Source organism: Cryptomeria japonica, chromosome 7 (genome assembly GCF_030272615.1).
Source record: "Cryptomeria japonica chromosome 7, Sugi_1.0, whole genome shotgun sequence".
Classification (NCBI taxonomy): domain Eukaryota; kingdom Viridiplantae; phylum Streptophyta; class Pinopsida; order Cupressales; family Cupressaceae; genus Cryptomeria; species Cryptomeria japonica.
Genome location: NC_081411.1, coordinates 204,809,713 through 204,833,649, shown reverse-complemented (window position 1 = coordinate 204,833,649; position 23,937 = coordinate 204,809,713).

Below are 23,937 nucleotides of genomic sequence, written 5' to 3'. Positions count from 1 at the left end.
AACCCACAAATCATGGAAGGATGGTAGAAGGTTGCAGCTTGAGGAAGAAAAGGTGGCAAGTGATTAAAAAGACTGTAGGAAGATTTGATCTTTGTACCTAATTGACCGAAGGAAACAACCAAGCCATTAATGGCATTTGATAAAGAAAGACAAAAAAGCATGGTGCAGACTTCCAAATATAGAAAATGTACATTGTAATGTGAGGTGTTGGCGGTGTTGATCTGTGACATGCAAATCATCTCTCTAGAAAGTTACATTGGATCAAATCTAATACAAATTGATTTAGTGAAGGTAAAACCTAACACAACATCATTTGAATGTTGTTTTGGTGGGAACCCTAAAAGATAAATATGTGAGCTCGAGAATGGAATTGATTGTTTCTTGATACAAAGTGTGAGACGGAATAGAGCCTAAGAAAAGAGAAAAATTTCCTGCCTTAGAGTTTATTTTGAGAAAGTTGTAGTGTGAGTTAGAAGGCAAATCGGTGAGAGGGTCTAACTGGTATAGATAGAGTAATTGTTAAACTGTTATAGTTCTAACAGTTAAGCTAATCAGTGAGGTGTGATTGGTCAAGATGGCATCCAAGAGTGACACAGTGTGGTGTGAGGCTAAGGGAGAAAGAAGAGAGACTAGAAGTAATCGGTGAGTGATCAAAAAGAGTAATATGATAACCAGTAGTATGAGAACTAGTAAAGAAGAAGAGTTTGTTAATCACCATAAATCCATTAATTGGGTGTTGTAGGACTCATTTGCAACAAGGTACTTTAACTATATCAAAATTGTATTACATAATACAACACTGAGTTGGAGCTTGGTGTAGGGGTGGTGCTCCTTGGGTTGGGTCCCTAAATCAGTAGGGGTTGGTGCTCCTTGGGTTTGTGCCCTAAATCTTTCTAATCCATTGTTTCATTGTGAGGCTAGATTGGAGCAGTAGACTCCAGCAACATTTCTCATCAAGGTTTTTCCCATATTGGGTTCTCCTCATACATCTTGTGTTGTGGGTTATGCTAATGTGTGTTTTCCTCTTTTGATATCCACTCTTTTATTAGTGGTTTGATTGTTTAGCATTTAGTTTGTTAACTAGTACTCAAGGCTTAGTTTAAAAGAAAAATTTTAGGAACCACTTATTCACCCCCTCTGAGTGGTACTTTGTGTTGAATAAAGCAATGTATCTGATGTCTTCTTACAAGGTATGAAATAAGCCATGTTTGAGAATATATCCACTACCACAAATATAGAATGATTCCCTCTCGATGTCTTAGGCAATCCAAGTACAAAATCCACACTTATATCCTCCCAAGGTCTTACCGGTACTATCAAAGGTCTATACAATCTCACATTCTGACTACTACCCTTAGCAACTTGAAAAGCTCTACAACTTGCACATATTTTATAACATCATTATGAATCTGGGGCCAAAAGTAATTTTCACTTAGCAATGCTACTATTTTGTCAATGCCAAAATGTCTAGCTAGTCCTCCACTATGCTTCTCCTTTATCGAATTCTCCCTCATAGAACTCTTAGGTATGCACAACTAAACTCCTCTGAATAACATCACATCCTGAATGAAGTAATCCAATCACTTTCTTCTATCTAATGGCATGATGAATCAATAAGGATCTAGACAACTACTAAGAGGGGGTGGGTGAATAAGTAGATAGAAAACTAACAAAACTTTTCACCAACCTCAAAAATAATCTCACAAGTCAATCTCTGAATTAACTAGTTCAAACATTGAACTAAAAATTGCAATATTACTGTCAAGTATACGACTGTCATAACAGAGTAATAGTATAACAGCTCTGAAACTTTCAAACCATTTAACAAAAATATTAAAATGCTTTACTAACAATAGTAAAAGCACATTCCAGATAACTGTCGATTTTCTTATCATATCTAAGTGGATTTAATAGTTAACAAAATTGACCATAACAAACATAACCACAAAAACCATTCACCACTTGACACAATGATTTTGACGGGGAAGCCCAAATGGGAAAAACCATAGTGGGGATGAATACCCACAAGTATTCTGAACTTGAAGTTCACCCTATTAGGAGCCAAGCCTATTAAAGCTTTACAAAATGCCTTGTTAAGAACAGATCTTGTTAGGGACCACCCGGTTAAGGGATTGACTATAATGTACTGTTAGAAGCAATACCTTGCTAGGAGTAACTGTGTAGGGGAAAAAGTGAGACTAGGCTAACATGTCCTAATCCTACCTTTTGACACACATTGTGGAATACGAAAGAGCCTAGAGGTATCACACAATTGGATACTTCTTTTTGTGGAAGAGAGAGCCACGGGCTACCTATTAGGATTTCTATTCCTTTGTTGTAATTGAAAGATAGAATGATGCAAGTTCAATTCCTAACTCCAAAGTGCAAGTATAAACTAATAACGAGATTGCAGAATTGAGATTACATAATGGAAAGCTGTAAACACAAGGACAAGATAAGAATGCAGATGTGTACCCGGAGTTAAAATCTGAGTGAAAATGTTTGGGATGGGGGCGCGGGCGCCACTGTCCTGATTCTTCTCTTGAAACTGCTCCTGAAACTGCTATTCTGCAACCTGAAAAGCTATCTGAAACTTGTTGTCTGACAGAAGGACCAAGGCGCCTAGCACCCCTGTCCTAGGGACCAGGGCGCCCAGCGCCCCTATCCTGGCAGGACCAGGGTGCCCCACGTCCCTGTCCTAGCTTTCTGGGCTGGAATTTGGTGTGTTGTTCTGTCTCGGTCCACTTCCGTCGGATCTGCAACTTGCGGCGTCATCCGAATCCCAAAACCTACACTTATATCTGAAAAGGTATGGTGGGCGGCTATATAGGGTTTTGCCTTAGTCAAACCCCCACTTTGGTGATTTCCACCTCCATGAATAGCCAAGTTGTATAGTAAAAGTTGTGTGTGTGCAGACCTTGTGTGTGTGCAAGATCCTAAAATGCAAGTAAGCAAACTAGAGCCACCTAGAAAGTAAACCCTAATTGCTTGTACATGATAATGTAAGTGCTCCAAATCAAGATGCAAAGTGATCTAAAGCATGAATACAAATGATATGATGAAGCTTATGCAAAGACATGAAAACAACATGAAATCATACCCAACCCCAAGGGATGGGTACAAGCCAATCTTCAGTCGGTGATCCCTTATTGTTCTTCAATGTCTTCAAAGCCCTAAATGGATGAATGAATTTGATGAATGCTTGATGGATGGATGTTGAATGTTGTTGAAGTCTTCAAAGATCTGCTCTTTCGCTACGTAGAAGGCCCTTGAAACCAAAAATTCGGATCCTTTCAAAAGAAGAAAGAGAGCTCTTATATATGAAACCCTAGGTCTTAATTTCAACTTTTGGCTGACCTAGAGATTGAATCTCCCACCAATTTCTTTGGGTTAAGCTTTATTTTATGATTGGATCGCACTCCTAAAATTTCGGGAAAAATGTCTGGGACCATGTGCACGTCGGGCACCATGGTCCTCTCTGGGCGCCATGGTCCCGACAACTTTTCACCAAATTTTTAGGGTCGTCGGATATGATGATTTTAGAGAGAATCCCGAAGTTACAGGTGATTTTGAGATGTTTTGACCCCCGAAATCAAGCCCCCAAATTCAAAATAGGACCTAATTAGGGTTTTTGATTAAATGATGTATTGGAGGAATAAAATGAAAGGGGCACACTTTAGTGAAAAGGGCCCAACTTTATGATATGGAATGATAAAATAGAACCTTAGACCTAATTAATTTGATTAATTAAGTGCTAAAGGGGAAATGCAATGCAAAATGCAAAATGTGCCAAGGCGAGTGCTAGACTAGGTGTGAAATTGTACCACCTTAGCAAGTGCGTACAATTTATGATGCTACAGTAACCTCGATAGAGGATTTAAAATACAAGCTAATGGATTACCTAGTTACAAGATTTAAATAAAACTAATCGTGTTAAGGCTTACCTGATTAAGGGATTTGACTGTTGTAATTGTTAGAGAACAACATGGGTTTGTTGATCTGGTAAATAGCACTACTTTGCTTGATCAAATCCTTTTCATGTTCCTATCTGCCTTCACTCATACTACAGATACACCTTTTGGTTTGGCAACCAATCACACTAACACTTAACTAAAAATTGCCAACACTACAACAAAACAACTCATTGACCTTATATGCAAAACAATAGGTTGGTACTACATCACAAACCTAAGATCTCATAGAGATTACAAACAAATCGGTTCAAGTATGCCCATTAGACTATATAGAAATCATTGCACATTATTCAATACAACATTGACTTCTCCTTGATCATCACTTTATCGATTTCTGTAACTCATCACACAGTTTCCACTTCATGCAATGTACTTGATCATTCCCAAGATAATATTGTTATCTCTACATGCCAAAAACCATTTGAAAATCTTCTCATACAACATGCATATGTGACATAATCATTACTGTTCATCATTTGATCGTAAACCAATACAACCAATTCACCAAGCTCCATCGGTTAGGGTTTGGCACATCAACAGGTAGGCTTACCGATTGATCTTACTATTTCTTAATTGATATCGGTTTTCTTCACAAGCTCACCTACCGGTTACAAAATAACATCATAAAAACATCATATACTGGTTATAATTGACATCAACGACAACACAATAGTTTATCAATGCAATCTTCATGCAAATGACAAGAATATACCCCTTTGGCATTGGTGGCAATACAAATATCAATACACTTGATTGTGATAATTGAGAGTAATGCACATACACAAGTATAGAAATCCTGGTTTACATTTTACCATGTACTCTCCTTTACCTAAGTCTCCATTTCTTCATCTGGTAAATGGCTATAGTTATTCTCTCTATCAATCATAGAGTTCTTCTCCCCCTTCAACAACAATGCCAAAGTAAAAGTAGAAAATGCAGTGTCATACTTCACTATTTTACATCAACAATCTGCAACTTGATGGTCCCCCTATGGAATAAATCCACTCTACACCAATCCTTCTTGAAGATTCTTCAATTAGCTCTAGGACTAATGTATTCTACATCTTCTCAATTGACCTCATGTAGGGGTACAACCCCTAGCTGGCCTCTAAGATACTCAAAAGTAGTCTTAGGTAGAGGTTTAGTAAAGATATATGCTAGTTGCTCATTGTTAGATACATGCTCCAATAACACATCTTTACTCTGCACTTTCTCCCTCAAGAAATGATATTTTAGCTCAATATGCTTGGTCCTAGCATGCAACACTGGGTTCTTTGAGATATTAATTGTACTGGTATTATCACATTAAATCTTTACTGGTTCTGAAATCTTCAACTTGAATCCTTCAATAATGTGTTTCATCTAGATTTCCTGGGTACAATTCATATATGTTGCAACTTATTCAGCTTTAGCAGTGGAAAGTGATATACAACTCTACTTCTTGCTGCTCCAAGATACAAGTCTTCCTCAAACAAAGAATGCACCATCAGTTGTTCTCTTCTTGTCATCAATATTTCCTGCCTAGTCTGCATTAGTATAAACCTTAAAATCTAGGTTACCTGCATATGGATACCACTATCCATAGTCAATAGTACCTTTCAAATATCTTAATATACTTTTAGTTGCTATCGAGTGTGTCTCCTTTGGGTTCTTCTGAAATTTGGCAACTAAACCAACTGCATGATAAATATTCGGTCTTATGTGAACAACATAATGTAATTTCCATATCATTGATCTGTACTACTTTTCATCAACAAATGCAGCATCATCCTCCTTAGACAATTTACAACCAGTAACCATTGGTGTCCCAACTAATTCATAGTCACTCATTCCAAATGTCTTCAATACCTCTTTCACATATTTAGACTGTATGATAAAAATACCACTCTTCATCTGCTGAATTTGCAAACCTATAAAGAATTTTATCTCTCCTAACAGAGACATTTAAAATTCACTTTTCATCTCATTTCCAAAGTCATCACTCATGTCATCATTTCCTCCAAATATGATATCATCTACAAACACTTCACTAACTAGTATCTTATCTCCAAATTTAAAATAAATATTATTGTCTTTACTGGTTCTTTGAAAACCTATCTTCATTAGGTGTGAATGTAGTCTTTCATACCATTCTCTTTATGCTTTCTTCAAACCATATAGTGCCTTTTTCAGTTTACACACCATATCCTTTGCATCAGTCAGAGCATAACTATCTGGTTGTTCAATGTATACTTCCTCTTCCATTATTCCATTAGAAATGTTGATTTCACATCCATCTGGTATACTTTGAATCCCTTATATTTTGAAAATGCAAGTAGAGTCCTAACCCCTTCCAATCTAGCAACTAGTGCAAATGTCTCAGCATAGTCTTCTCCTTCTTCCCATTCATAACCTTTGCATACCAATCAAGATTTGTTTCTAACTACTACTCCATCTTCACTTAGTTTATTCGTGAATACCCACTTAGTACCTATCACATTTTTGTTCACCAGTCTAGGTACTAGGGTCCATGTTTTGTTCTTCCCAGTCTAGTCAAGTTCTTCTTCCATAGATTTGATCCAGTGATCATCTCAAAATGCTTTCTTAGCAATTCTAGGCTCAATAGTGGAGATCATGCAAGAATTCTCTCTAATTCTTCTTTTGGTTAATACTCCAACATCTTTATCTCCAATAATCTAGTCAGGATTATGATTGAGTCTCACATACCTTGGATTGACATGATCATTATCTTCAGGTTCTTCTTCGTCACTATCATCATCATCTTCTTCAGAATCTACCTGTTCTGGTTGAACTGGTACAACAACATTGACTTCATCAGCTTTTGGCTTCACTAGTTCTGGTTCCAAGATCAGAATGTAGCGTTCATATTCCTTTTTCTCCACATTGGTTTCTCCTGAAACTTCAAGACACTCATCTACTCGGACATCAACACTCTCACTGATTCTCTTTGTTTGGTTGTTGTAACATATTTAGGCATTACTCTAGGTGGAGTAACCAAGAAATATGTCTTCATCACTCTTAGCATCAAACTTACTAACATAGTCTCCTCTCTTGATAAAACATTTACTGCCAAAAATCTTAAAATAACTGACATTAGATGATCTACCATACCAGTATTCATAAAGAGTTTTATACTTACCTCTCTTCACCAATATCTGGTTCATAGTGTATACAGTTGTGCTGACAACTTCTCTCCAAAAGGTTTTTTCTACACCTCCTTGTAATAGCATCATTCTAGTAGCTTCAACAACTAACTTGTTGTTCCTCTCTAAAATACCATTCTGTTGTGGTGTCCTCAGTGCAGAAAGTTGCCTCTTAATTCCATTGTCTTCACAATATCTAGTGAATTCCTCAGAAGTGAATTCACCTCCCTAATCAGTCCTTAGACACTATCTTTTTACCACTTTCCTTTTTAGCTAAGGCCCTGAATGTCTTGAACTTACTCCTTCAAGAATGTGACCCACATCATTCTTGAGCAATCATCAGTGAAGATCATAAAATATCTATCACCTTGAATACTTTTAGTCCTTATTGGTCCACAAAGATCTGTATGAACCAAATCTAACAAATGTTGTGTTGAGAAATATTTCCTTTTGAAAGTTGAGGGTGTCATCTTTCCTAACTAACATTCCTTACACAAAGAATTCACCGATCTGTTCAACTAAGGCAAACCTCTTACTAGCATGGACTTAGTGACTTTGATAGTATTATAAAAATTTATATGATTAAATCTCTGATGCCGAAGCCACCTATCATCAACTTTACCAATTAAATAGTCCTTGACTTTAGGATTCAAGTGAAACAAGTTACCTTTTGTCTTCTTGTTGGTTGCAATTAGTTTGCCTCTGCTCCCATTGATATTGCACATTCCATTCTTAAATTCCAATGGAAAATCTTTGTCATTGAGTTGAGCTACACTCAATAGATTGTGCTTTAGTCCTTCAACCTAGTAGACATCATCAACACTGCTCTTTCCATTAAAAGAAATGGTTCCCTTTCCTTTTACCATGTAGGGTGAGTCATTTCCAAATCTCACAACTCCTACATCAAATTCCTTCATTGTAAGAAGTTTACTCTGGTCACTAGTCATGTGGTGTGAACAACCACTATCAATTATCCAATCATCAGAACTATCTATGCAAGAAACTAATGCCTTATAATAAGATGTCTCCTCTTTAATGACAATAAAAACAATGTCTTCATTAGAATCACCATCATATTCCTCATCAGTGATTCCACCATCAACTACAATGAGACAATCTCTTTTACCTTTTCCTTTGTACTTCTTGTACTTCTCACGCTTATGCTTATTGTCACCACTAGGATAGTTAGCTGCAATATGTCCAATCTTGTTACATGCAAAACACTTCAAAGGTCATTTACCTCTGTATTTACTAGTACCTCAAGGTAACCTCTTGGCCAACAATGCTTCAAGCTCGATCAGACTATCTTCATCATCAACTTCTTTGCTAGATCTAGACTCATAACTATGGCTAACATCTTTGCTTTTCCTCATAGGTGGATTAGAAATTGAAGCTCTAAATGCAAATTCATATTTACGAGAACTACCATCATAAGAATTTAATTAAAATGTAGTGAGTTTACCAATGATGGAGTCAAGAGTTACCTTAGATTTATCAATCGATTTTATCTCTTGAATGGCTACCACTCGAATAGCATAGACTGGCAGAAGGGTTCTCAACACCTTACTGACCACTATGGGATCCTCCACTTTACCACCAACACTCTTGATCTCACCAACTATTTCCTTGATCCTCTAACCATATTATTTGATATTGTCACCTTCAGCCATCCACATGTCATCAAATTTACCTCTCAGACTCTCTTCTTTGGAAATCTTCACATGCTCATTACTGCTATAGATTTCCTCAAGTTTCTTCCATACATCATAAGCATTTTCTAGACTATGGACATCAACATACTCTAAATCAAACAAAGAACTGATAATAGCCTCTAATGCTTGATTATTCTCTTGTTGCTCTTTTTCTTGATCATCAAGCATAGTCCCACTAGGTGCAACATATTGTGTAACAATATGTTCCCAGTATTGACTTCCTAAACTCTTGATATAGATTTTAATCCTATCACTCCATATTCGGTAGTTTTCCCTATTAAACTTCAGACCTTATTTCTTCATCATGTTCTTCTAGATCTTTACCTCAAGCTATTTGGCTTAGACACTAGATGACCTAAAATAATCTAATACCAATTGATGGTATGATGAATCAATAAGGCTATGTACAACTACTAAGGGGGGGGTGAATCAATAGATAGAAAACTAACAAAAATTTTCACCAACCTCAAAAATAATCTCACAAGTCAATCTCTGAATTAACTAGTTCAAACACTGAATTGCAAATTGCAATATCACTGTCAAGTATACTGGTTGACAGTCATAATAGAATAATAATATAATAGCTCTGAAACTTACAAACTATTTAACAAAAATATTCAAATACTTTACTAACAATAGTAAAAGCACATTTTAGATAACTTTCGATCATATTATCATATCTAAGTGGATTTAATAGTTAAGAAAATTAACCATAGCAAACATAACCACAAAAACCATTCACCAATTGACACAATGATTTTGACATGGAAACCCAAATGGGAAAAACCACTATGGGGATTAATACCCACAAGTATTCTAAACTCTTCTGAAGTGCGCCCTATTAGGAGCCAAGCCTATTAAAGCTTTACAAAATGTTCTGTTAAGAATAGATCCTGTTAGGGACCACCCGGTTAAGGGATTGACTATAATGCCCTGTTAGAAGCAATACCCTATTAGGAGTAACCTCAGTAGAGGATTTGAAATCCAAGCTAATGGATCACCTGGTTAGAGGATTTAAATAGCACTAAGCTTGTTAAGGCTTACCCGATTAAGTGATTTGACTGTTGTAATTGTTAGAGAACAATAAGGGTTTGTTGATGTGGTAAATAGCACTACTCTGGTTGATCAGATGCTTTTCATGCTCCTATTTGCCTTCACTCATACTACAGATACACCTTTTGGTCTGGTAACCAATCACACTAACACTTAACAAAAAATTGCCAACATTATAACAAAATAACTCATCGACCTTATATGAAAAGCAATAGGTCGGTAATACATCACAAACCTAAGATCTCATAGAGATTACAAAAAAATAGGTTCAAGTATGACCATTAGATTAAATAGAAATCATTCCACCTTATTCAAGACAATCTCAACCGCTCCTTAATCATCACTTCATCAATTCATGTAACTCATCATGCGGTTTCCACTTCATGTAATGTACTTGCTCATTTTCAAAACCAACCATTATCTCTACATGCCAGAAACCATTTGAAACTCTTCTCATACAACATGCATACATGGTATAATCATTACCATTCATCATTTAATCATAAATGAATACAATTGATTAACCAAGCTCCATCAATTAGGGTTTGGCACATTAACAGGTAGGGTTACCGGTTGATCTTACTGCTTCTTAAGTGATACCAGTTTCCTTCTCAAGCTCACCTACCAGTTGCAAAAAAAAAGCATAACAACATAATATACCAGTTACAATTGACATCAATGATAACACAATAGTTCATCAATGCAATCTTCATGCAAATGCCAACACTATCTACCATAACTACTTCTCTACATGACTTCCAAGGTTTTGCAAAATCTGAGTCATCATCATACAAAGTGTTCAAATCTTCAAATCCTAATACTGTCACTCTCATCTCTGTCAACAAATTCCTTCTCTGAGTCAGTGCATCAACAACTTTGTTATATTTCTCACTTCTATGCTGCAACACAAAGGTGTAACTAAGCAAGAATTCTACCCATCTCATATGTCTCTGATTCATCTTACTCTGATTATTCAAATACTAAAAACCTTGATGATTTGTGGTGTTCTCAAAACTAAGAAACCCAAGTTCACCTGTAATCTATCTATGAAATAACCAATCTCAATCAATGAAATGCTTCAGGGCTTGGACAACATAACATAGGATCCTAATGATCCTCCTACACTTTGGGTTCTACTAGACCTAGGGGGGACACCCTTTGATGCATAAAATATAACCAATTACAAACATATGGCATCAACAAAAGAAGATGAATCTCAAAAGGCTCAACAACAAGGAGGTTACTGTAGATGGGATAGATCTACATTGACATCTCAACTAGATTGGATCATGAGATAGGTGAAACATTACCACAGAACAAAAAGCAAAAGATATTCTAATTTGATTTTAAAAAAAGAAGCAAGTAACTTCTAGTTATAACAGATCAGTGCCTTAACCTGGGCATAGAGTCAATACAAAAACCACAAATGGAATACAAGTTGCACATTAGATTCATTGAAAAAGATATCCCTATATTAATGCCTAACATTAATACATTCTAGACTCAATCAAAGGATCATACTTATCCAAACATTGACCCAAATCCAAAATGATTGTTCACAAAATTTAAACTCTTCCTTGAAGAGTACCTAAGAACACCCATTACACTCCCACTTTGAGAGGACATACCTAAACTCCCTTGAAGACTTGATTTACTGAAAATAAAGAACGTCTAAAGACAATCTAATGTAAGTGTATATATGCCTTACATATATATGACCTGCAACTAAGAAACAATTTGGAAAAATATATTTATTCATTGACAGAAGAACAAGAACATCAATAGTTACAACTAAGAAAAATTAAATGCAAAAATGGAATCCCTCTTGGAAATCTCCCTCAGAGGATTTATTTAGAAATTGGAACCCTTACAATGAGAAGAAACCCCAAATAAGAAGGAAGAGAGAAGAATTCGAGATTTAATCTCTGACAATGGCAACTGCCAAATCTTTCAGCATTAACTACTTACACACTTGGCCTGCAGAAAATCCTCTCTGACAAACTAAAAGAACCTTCTAAAATCCCAAGGCAACTTCCCTTGAAATACTTGACTTGTGCAACAACTGATTGCAAAAAAAGACTCCTCGTATTTAGAGCTTTCCAATGATATATACCACTTGTATATTCGAGCAAAAAATAACCTCTCAGTAGGTTAGCCATTAATTTCTCTTCTAGATCAGTCAAGCACAACAGTCATTTAAATTTTAAATTATCTTCACTATAGCCAAGACTATGTTATTTAACTTTGAGTTTTGCCATTTTTCTCCTTCTACGCTCCGCCACGTGGCATCCCTAGATTGGCTCCGGGGTCCCTGTCCTGCCACCTCAGCATAGCCTGGACTCACCACCGGAATGAAGCTCTTCCTTATCGCTAGGTCACAAGGGATATGCTAATGAGCAGTTTCCCATTGCGACCTAGTGACCACCATTGGATTTTCTTTGGATCTGCTTGCTCGCGAGGTCTCTGGGTTTTTTGGGTGTTAGCATTTTATGCTAGTGAGCTCAAGACTAGGTTTAAGTTGCAAGGTCTCGAATTGGTCTTTACCGCTCACCCTTTCTATCAAGCCTGCCACATGTCTCCTCTAGCCCACTCGCAGATCCACCTGTCTTTCCATTTGGACCCACCACTTGACCTGAGCCCGCCTTGTTGCCTAGTCGCAATGGATACTCTAACGAGAAGCTTCCCATCGTGACCTAGTGACCACCATTGGATCTTCTTGGCATCTTCATCCGATCATCTACAATCTACTTGGCCTTAACCTCACCTTAGCCACTCTCCTGTCAGGTCCCATCACTTGGTCACCATGTTTTGAGGGTATTCATTTCGGGCACTTCACAACCATGGTACAATGATAGTCGTTGATAGTCCCAAAATTTTACTCCACTATTGATCTTCCTCGGATCTACCATTAGATCTTCTCGATTTGCATGACCCTCAACCTCTTCTTGCTAGCCTGTCACAAAAATTAGACAACTTGAGATGCACGTGCACGTGGGGGGCCTACCGACACTGAGATTCCACTTTCCAAAAGCCTTTAATATTTTGACACTATAGATATATGCGGCTTTGTATTTAAATAAAATACATTTCCTTCCCACAACCAATGTGGGATAAATGTTTATGCTTGGCGAAATTAACTTGGAAGTTTCTCTGGCCTTTTCAAACCCTTTTAACTCACACAGGGGAGGATTGTCTGCTTCATTTTACTTGCCTTTGAAAATGGGCCTCCAAATTGACTCAAATTTTATGAGTCACAACAGTGGCTCTAACTGGGGGTGGTTGATTGCAAGATCAACACAAGAATCCAAAATCTTTGGTAAAGAAGACCACCCATAAAACATGACACTTCTCTTCTTCTAAAAAAATAGGGGTTCCTTATTGAAAACCACAAAAGTAAAAACAAATCAACTGTACAATACATAAATTATTTATAAAATGGCCCCGGGCCATCAAAGCTGAAGCCAACTCTTTCCCTTATTAAAAATCTGATTCTCATCACTTGGTAATGTAAACAATCTGAAGCAAACACTGATCATCAGAGAGGTGTTTTTATTGTGACACACATCTTTCAACATGATTTTCCAGTCAACATTATATGCATACTCATCATGAAAATAATTTTGGACCTTACTTTCATGATCAACCATTGAAATATATCCATTATTTTCATCATCTACTACATGCAATAAATCGGCATCTTTAATATCCCACTCTTGAAAAAATGAATATACCTCTGGCTCAAACATATAATCTAAAATAAGATTTGAACATTCACTCATCTTTGCATGAAAAACTTCAAGATGGGGTTCAAACATACTAGCAAGCAACTCATTACAAAAATCTTCATCCTGACACATGTTACTGCTTAATGGAATGATATTAGCCTCATGAACAAGTTCATCATTTACAACATCTGGCATATCCAACATCTCTTCATACAAGGGGTTAGAAATAAAATGCAAACCCTTTTTGTGAGCATTATGGCAAAGCCACGACTGGATATGATCTATATCAACATCAAATAAATCATTAGAAATTTGCATGTTGCAAACATCATCCATTATCTGGTCACAATCATCTTCATCTAAAAAGGAAGATTCAAAATCTAAAATAAAATTGTTCTCAACATTCCATCTGTCAAAATCACAAGGATTGACACTATGACCATCATTCTCATTGGAAACATCTTGGCAAGGAATATCAACATGTATATTAGGGTAACAAATGAACTTCAACAGTTTCATCATTTATACTAGCATATGAGCAATTATCCACATATTCTTTTGTTGGTAATTCCTTGTCATAAGAGTTCTCTTCAGCCTTTGCTGAAACATGGTGAGTATTTGCAATTTCCTTCATGTCATCATTTATTGATGCATTCAGTTGTTCAATCCTTTCAAGAAGAGCTACACATCACCGTTCAACACTTTCATGTTTACCATGATATACATTAGTAACATGTAAAGACCACTCCTCCTCACCATCATTGTCTTCATCATCATCATCATCCTTATGAGATGCATGATTAACTTCATTAGATGAATTCCTAGCATGTTCACTTAAATTTTCATAGTGCAGAAGGTATTCATTCATAACTCTAAGGCTCTGCAACATTTGAACTTTCTTATCGACAACTTCAAGAGCTTCTCTAGGTTCTGCAATTGCACTGCACTTTGTTGTTCAATGTGACATTCTTTATAAATCTGTTCATCAATGTGGGCTATATTTTCATTGCAATCATGTATACCATTAAAATCTTCTGAATTAATTTTGTGCTCAACTTTCATATCAGAAAGATCATCAACATAATTACAAGAAGTGAAATCTGAAAATACTCTCACTTCATCTTCAACACAATTTGCATTATCAATATCTATATGAGGATCAACCATTGTTTTCACCAAACAACTCTGATTTTCATCTAGAATTAAATTATTGGCGTTTCCAGCACAAGTATGAATAGCAAAGCTCTAAAAATTGCTTCTCACTTCACACTTAACTACAACATTACAAACATTATGACATTGGACATCAGCAGATAAAAATCCTTTAGGAATACCATATTTTAAGTTATTCTCTATGTCCATGGCTGTCACAAAAGCTTGATGTAATAATGTCTTTGGCTCTTTATCCCTCAACCTATAACTCATCTTACTTCCAAAGGTATCCAAATAAATCACTAAAGACACTTCGTCATTTGGCCTCTACCCTTGTGGGATCTCAGCCAGTGCTTTAGAAAATTTGACATTGAAGGCTGGCACTAATTCACCTTCCTCAACTCTAATCTCCATCAACTTCCTCAACATATCATTAAAGTTTATTCTCTCAGCAAATTTCTCAAGAAAAGATGCAACTAAATCTTCCCATGAGGGAATAGAAGCTTCCTGCAAAAATGAGAACCAAATCCTGACATCCCCTTTCAAGCTCTGCACAAACAACTTCATGCAAATATCCTCATGATAGATATCATAGTCATTCATTAAATCAACAAATTTTTCCACATGCATTCTTGCCGATTGTTTCTGATCCCCATTAAAAATGGTAAGTGCTTCCTAATGTCACTTGGAATCTGATCTGGGTAACCAGGTGTGCCACAAAACAAAATGGCACATAACCTTTAATAGAGAAATTTAAAGAACAATCCATTACTAGCTGCAACCTTTCTTAAATACATTCACTATTTTCAACCAATAAGAATTATTGCAGCTAGAGTCTATCTTCCCCATTATTCAAAATACTTCAACCATGCTTTTAAGCTGATAGGAGCATGCAAACTAACTTATTCTTTTTTGTTCTTAGTGCTGAAACTCACTTGGTAAGGAACAAAATATCTTACAATCTTTAATACCAAGTTTAGCAAATACCTAGATATTGCAGCTGTTGTTTTGATATTTGGTGAGATCTTTCTCAAACCTTCTAACATTGTACATTGATCTTCATACAGAGTCACCACCTCCTTCACGGAAGACAGTATCTTTAATCAATTTCATATTTCCCCAGCAGAGTCTCCATTTTTGTTGTTCTCAAAACTGAGAAACCCAAGTTCACCTACAATCTATCTATGAAATAGCCAATCTCAATGAATGAAATGCTTCAGGGCTTGGACAACATAACATAGGATCCTAATGATCCTCCTACACTTCAGGTTCTGCTAGACCTAGGGGGGGATACCCTTTGTGCATAAAATACAACTAGGTACAGACTTATGGCATCAACAAAAGAAAATGAATCTCAAAAGGCTCAACAACAAGGAGGTTACTGCAGATGGGCTAGATCTACATTGACATCTCAACTAGATTGGAGCATGAGATAGGTGGAACATAACAATAGAACAAAAAGAAAAAGATATTCTGATTTGATTTAAAAAAAAGAAGCAAGTAACTTCTAGTTATAACAGATTAGTGTCTTAACCCGGGCATAGAGTCAATACAAAAACCACAAATAGAACCCAAGTTGCACATCAGATTCATTGAAAAAGATATCCCTGTAATAATTCCTAACACTAATACATTCTAGACTCAATCAAAGGATCATACTTATCCAAACATTGACCCAAATAAAAAATGATTGTTCAAAAAACTTAAACTCTTCTTTGAAGAGTACCTAAGAACACCCATTACACTCCCACTTTGAGATGACAAACCCAAACTCCCTTGAAGACTAGATTTATTGAAAATATAGAATTTCTGAAGACAATGCAATGCAACTATATATATGCCTTACGTATATATGACCTGCAACTATGAAACAATCTACAAAAGTGTATTTATTCAATGATAGAAGAACAGGAACAACAACAGTTACAACTAAGAAAAATTAAATACAAAAATGGAACCCCTCTTGGAAATCTCCCTCAAAGGATTTCTTTAGAAATTGAAACCCTTACAATGAGAAGAAACCTCGAATAAGAAGGAAGATAGAAGAATTCGAGATTTCATCTCTGACAATGGCAATTACCAAATCTTTCAGCATTAACTACTTACACACTTGGCCTACAGAAAATCCTCTCTGACAAACTAAAAAAACCTTCTGAAATCCCAAGGCAACTTCCCTTGAGATTCTTAATGTGTGCAACAACTGCCTATAGAAACAAGCTCCATGGATCGAGAGCTTTCCAATGATATATAACATGTATATTCAGGCAAAAAATAAGCCCTCAACCATCAATCCCTCTATAGGTCAATCATTAATTTCTCTTGCAGATCAATGAGGCACAACAATCATTTAAATTTTGAATTTTCTACACTATAGGCAGGACTATATCATTTAACTTTGACATTTTCCATTTTCCTCCTTTTGCGTTCTGCCACGTGACACCCCGTGATTCGCTCTGAGGTCCCCGTCCTACCACCTCATCACAGTTTAGACTCACCGCTGGAATGAAGCTTTTCCTTGTCACTGGGTCATGAGCGATATGCAAATGAGCAGTTTCCCATCGTGACCTAGTGACCACCATTGGATCTTCTTTGGATCTTCTCTCTCGCAAGGTCTCTGGTTTTTTGGGTGTTAGCATTTTATGGTAGCGAGCTAGAAACTGGGTTTAAGTCGCGAGGTCTCAAATTGGTCTTTGTCGCTCACCCTTTTTGTCAGGCCCGCCACATGTCTCCTCCAACTCACTCGCAGATCCACTTGTGTTGCCATTTAGACCTACTACTTCATGTTCGCTAGACCTACCACTTGATCTGGGCCCGCCTTGTCACCTAGTTGCGATGGATACTCTAATGAGAAGCTTCCCATCACGACCTAGTGACCACCATTGGATCTTCTTTGGATCTCCATCTGATCATGTGTGATCTGCTTGGCCTTTAACTCACCTAAACCACTCTCTTGTTGGGTCCCACCACTTGGTCACCATGTCACGAGGGTATTCATTTCAAGCACTTCACAATCGTAGTACAACGACAATCGTTGATAGTCCCAAAATTTTACTCCACTATTGATCTTCCTCATATCTGTTGTTGGATCTTCTTGATATGCATGCCCCTCAGCCTCTTCTCACCATCTTGTAACAAAAATTGAATGCCTTGAGATGTGCACACATGCGGGGGGCCTACCGACATTGAGCTTCCACTTGTCAAAAGCCTTTAAGCTTTTGACACTATAGATATATGTGGCTTTGTATTTAAATACAATACATTTCCTTCCCACAACCAACGTGGGATACATGTTTACGCCTAGTGACATTAACTTGGAAGTTTTTGTGGCCTTTTAAAACCCTTTAACTCATGCAACTGAGGATTTTCGGCTTCATCTTACCTAGCTTTGAAAATGGGCCTCCAAATTGACTCGAATTTTATGAGTCCCAACAATTTTTATACAATAGAAACTCCTTAGGCAATAACTAATGTTTCCACTTCTTCAACTCTTGAACTATGGTATAAAACTCTTGATCATACATTGAATCTCTCCTCTAGGCATCATTCAATTTGTCATTGAAATAAGCTATTTCTCTTCCTTCTTGACTCAAGACTGCTCCTATTGTTGTTCCACTTGCATCACAATTCACTTGAAATACTTTATTGAAATCTGGTAAAGGTAACACAGGCTACTCAGTCACTTTCTACTTCAACAGTTGAAATTTTTTTTTGCTCTAGTGGTCCACTTGAATTCCTTCTGATCTCCTCTCATGGTCTCAATCATAGGTTAACAAACTGAACTGAAATTTCTGATAAACTTCTGGTAAAAGATAGCCAATCCATGAAATTGTCTTACCTCTTCAATTCTTTTCGCTGTGGGCCACTCAATAATTGATTTCACTCTTAGGGTCCATCTTCAAACCATCCTCAGATATCATAAATCCCAAATAGACTAACTCATCCTTCATGAAAGTACACTTCTTGATATTGATCAACAACTTCTCTTCTCTCAACTTCTGCAAAACTTGTCTTAACTGCAACAAATTCTCCTCTTTTGTTCTACTCAAAATTAGAATGTCATCCAAATACACAATAAAAAACTTACCCAAGATTCTATTTAATACCTCATTCATTGGCCTCATGAAAGTACTCAGTGCATTAGTAAATCCAAAAGGCAACACCAATCATTCATACAATCCTTCATTTGTCTGAAATGTTGTCTTCCACTCATCACCTTCTCTGATCCTAATCTAATGATATCCACTCTTGAAATCTATCTTTGTAAAGTATTTTTCTCCACTCAAATAGTCCATTATGTCATCTATCCTAGGCAAAGGAAACCAATATTTCACTGTGATCTTGTTTATTGCTCTAGAATCAATACACATTCTCCACTCTCCATTCTTCTTAGGTGCTAATACTACTAGTACTACACAAGGGATCAGACTCTGTCTGATCAAACCTTTCTTCAACAACTCCTACACTTATCTATTCAGTTCTTCATTCTCTACTGGTGTCAACTGGTGGGTAGATTGTTAGGTAAAATAGCTCTAGGAACCAAGTCCATGCAATGACTAATACTTCTTATAGGTGGCAATCCATTAGGTACATTATCTTAAATAATTTCCTCATATTCTGTCAGCAAATATTTTATCTCTTCCGGGTGTTCTCCATCTGGTTCCAATTTCTCAGGCTTGTTCGCCATTTGGTGGAATTGATTGGTTTGTAAAGGATATTCTCATAAGGAAGGAATTGATTATGGAGAGACTTTTGCACTTGTAGCTAGGATTGAAGCTGTAAGATTATTTCTTGCCTATACTGCTTACAAAAACTACAAGGTTTATCAGATGGATGTTAAATGGGCATTTCTGAATGGGGATCTCAATAAGGAAGTTTATATTGAGCAACCTGATGTTTTTTCATTATCTGATGATAAAGATATGGCCTATAGGTTAAGGAAAGATTTATATGGATTGAAACAAGCACCTAGAGCTTGGTTTTACTAAGGGCAATGCTAACAATAATTCATATTATTAAATCACTGATGATGATATACTGATTGTTGAAGTATTTGTTGATGACATTGTTTTTGGAGGTGAAGATAAATTATACATAGAATTTTGTAAGAATATGGAGAAAGAATTTGAGATGTCTATGATTGGTGAGATGAAATTTTTCTTAGGTTTGCAGATTACTCAGACTAACAAAGGTATTTTTATCTATCAAACTAAATATGCTAAGGAATTGTTGAAGAAATTTTGTATAGGAGATTCTAAACTGGTAAGTACTCCTATGGTTACAAGTGAGAAATTGATAAGAAAATCTATTTTTGCACTGGTAAATCCTACAAGATACAAATCTATGATTGGAGGTCCACTTTATTTGACTTAGACTAGGCTAACATTATGAATGTTGTTTGTATTATTTCAAGATTTCAGAGTGATCCTATAGAAAATCATGAGATGGCAGTGAAAAGAATTTTTAGATACTTGCAAGGTACATCAGAGTATGACTTGTGGTACCCTAAGGATGATAACTTTACTTTATGTGCATATATAGATGTTGATTGGGCTGGAGATGTTGATGACTGGAAAAGCACTTCTGGTGGAGATTTCTTTCTTGGAAATAAGTTGGTTTCATGGATCAACAAGAAACAGTCATTTACTTCTCTATCTACTATTGAAGTTGAGTATGTTGCTATTGCTACTAACTATACACAAGTTTTATGGATGAAGCAAATGCTAAAGAATATAAAGGTGGATTGTGATGCACCAGTAGTTATTCACTATGATAACTCTGCTTCTATCGATATATCAAAGAATCTAGTATTTCATTCCAAGACAAAGAACATATTTATCAAGTATAACTTTTTGAAGGAGAAGGTGGAAGCAAATGAAGTTAGACATGTTTATGTGAACACTAAAGAGAAGATTGTAGATATTTTCACTAAACCTTTATCAAGGAATCATTTAAGTACCTGAGAGACAGATTGGGAGTTTCTGCCCCTCTAGTAGAGACTTGATTGATGTAGTTTGGCATCAGTCTGACATGCATTATCAGAGATACTATTCATTTTGGCACTAATGTGGGATACTACTGCTCAAGGGGAGTAGTCAGCTTTGAGATTCAGAGGCTTATGTTTTTGCTTTGATATTTCTGGCATTGATGTCAAAAGAGGAGAGATATTGATCTGAAAAAAGTTAAAGAAAAAAATGATAAATGTCAAAGCGGGAGAGATATGAAAACTAAAAGGGAGAGATATCCAAAGTTATATGCAGGTGAATTTTGGTTGTCTTCAATAGGGGAAGACTTGTTTGGCATTTCTTGGTACTTAGATTTTTTTCACATCTAGTGTTGCCATCAATGCCAAAGGGGGAGATTGTTGGACATTTGGTGGAATTGATTATGTGTTGCATTGATGTTTTGTCATTGATGCCAACACTAGTTGTTTGGATTCTTTACCAGCACCCTTCTGGTCCTGGTAGGTTAAGTGGTTTTTCATTAACTTGGATCCAGTATGATCTGGTAGGCACTAGTATAATCTGGTGATGGAATTGGCTTGTTCATGACACTTATACTCATGTTTGGCCAGTTTGTTTTGGTCTAGAGATCGGATGCTATCCTGCTTGCTTAGAAGATTGGTTTCTGGTTCAGGCGAGGGTTTCACCTATAGAGCTTTTGATGGAGATATTTAATTAATTGCATAAGTGGTGTTGGTGCAGCTTCTGATGGAGTTTCAGGATGTTGTTTGTGATCTTGTTCAAGACTTGGCATTTGGAGATCATTGTTGAAGCGTGTGGACCTATACTTCATCCCAGTTGATCTAGGTTATGGACCAACTTTAATGTAACATGTGGATAGGATCTATTGATGTATTTTTAGAATGTCTTATGTGTTGATATTGCTTGTTTGGTCTAAGGCCGACATGGTTTGTAATTATGTTTTTGGTTTATTGTGTGCTGGCCGACTTGATTGTTTATGATCGAAGGTTTGTATATATAGAAGTAAGATCTCATTGTAGATCATCATGGTTAATGTAAGAGGTCATGGTCAAGGAATGTAATGTGTGAATAATAAACTATCATTTAGGTAGAAGAGTTGGTCAATCATTGGAGATCAAATTGGGTTTATTTAAGGGGATTTAGTCCTTCAATATTGAGCTTAACCGAAACTGTACTCTAGCATAGGAGATCCTATCTTTTGTAGTTCAAAACTTCTTTGTATTGTAGGCTGGATTTATATGTAGTCAGTGAGGCTCTTTTTATGATTGGAAGTGTGCTCTAGGTTGTTGGCCTTCCTACAAGTGTAGGCCCCTTCATTGTAATTCACATACTTATTGCATAAGTATTATCTGACTATGGGTAGGCTTCCCACCATTGTTTTTCCTTTTACCATGTTTTCTACGTACAAATCCTGGTGTTGTGTGGATGGCTTTTATTTTGTGATTATTGTTTATGCTTAATTGATTAACTTCTATTCCGGTATTATTGTTTTGAGTTGTGATACTAAAATAAAATTGCTAATGCTTTCAGTAATCTATGACAACTGATTCACCCCCCCCCCACTCGCCCCTCTTAGTTGTCTTTTGGTTATCTAAACTGTCTAACAAGTCTTCTTAGGAATTAAGGAGAAACACACTTTCTCATGTTTAAATCCATCCATGTACCAATCAGATTTTAGCATTCATACAAACTTCATTCTTTAAAGGTTCCTCCAAAGGTAACAAGTTTTGCTTCATCCCATTGGCCACAATAGTGTATGTATTCTTTCTCCCATCATGCATTGCCTATCTATCAAGCTACCAAGGTCTACCCAACAAAAGATGAAAAATACCCATAGGCATAATGTCACACAAGACTTCATCATGATAATTCCCAATTTTTAATATCACGAAACATTACTCACTTACTAACAACTAAAGTTCATCTTGAATTAATGCTATCTGATAAGGCTTAGGGTGTTCCAATCTCTCCAATTTAATCTTATTCACCATTTCTTTTGAAACAAGATTATCTGAACTACCACTATCAATAACAACTTTACAACACTTACCAGATACCTTACATTTGGTCTTGAACAAATTCTTCCTCTACAAGGGCTCTTCATCTCCTTTGGTATGACACAAATCTCTCCTCATCACCAATAGTTCTCCATCTTCCAGTTTATTGTTTGATCCGGTAGGGTTTTCTTCCACCACTTCTTCTCTTCTAGAAGTTTTTGTCTTCTTACACTCGCATGCATGATGTCCTTCTCCTCCACACTTAAAGTAGGTTCCTCTAAATTTCCTCTTGTCTTGTCTTCCAAAATTATCATTTTGGTACCATCTGATTCTCTCCTCCGATAGAAATTTCTATCATCCTTTCGATATAAATTTCCTTCTTTGTTCACTTCCTTTTCCTTGCTCTGATCTGTACCGGTTCGTCTTTCTCCTTGAAATTTTCCTTTGATAAACCTTCCACCTCTACCTCTCTACCGTTGTTCATGTCTTTTGTTTAACTTCTCTTCTGCCTTTAGAGCATACTGGTAAGCCTCTTCCACACTCTCCAATTTAATCAAACTGAGTTTATCTTATATAGACATTCACAATCCATTCAAATATCTTGCAACTTGTTCAACTTCATCATCAACATGTCTAGATCTGATATTCAACTTGTAAAATGCTTTGGTGTACTCCTTCACACTAGATTCCTTCTATCTCAAATTTTGCAACTTCTGAAATAGATCCACTTAATAATTCATCGACACAAACTTTGATTTCAACTTAGAAATCATTCGATCCCATGTCTTAATCTTCTCTTTACCTCTTCTTTGTCTATCAACTTGCAAATGTTCCCACCAAATAGATGCACACCCTTTTAACCACGTACAAGCATATTTCACCTTCCTCTCTTCTGCAGTGTTTTCAAAATCAAAATACTTTTCCATCACCGATATCCAATCCATCAATTCATCTGAATCTAACTTCCCATCATATTCTGGTGGGGTAAAATGAGGTTTAATATTCACCCTACTCAAAATGCTCAAAAAACCTTTCCTCATTCGGATAAACCATCGGTAGGTTTGATTGTTCTATTGGGGCTTCTTCTCCTTAATCTTCATTTACATGTTTGATATGTTGGCCTCTTCTTTGGTCTGTCTCAATGGATTCCAACTAGGCTGCTATACCTCGCAAAATCTCCATCACAACATGGTTTTCATT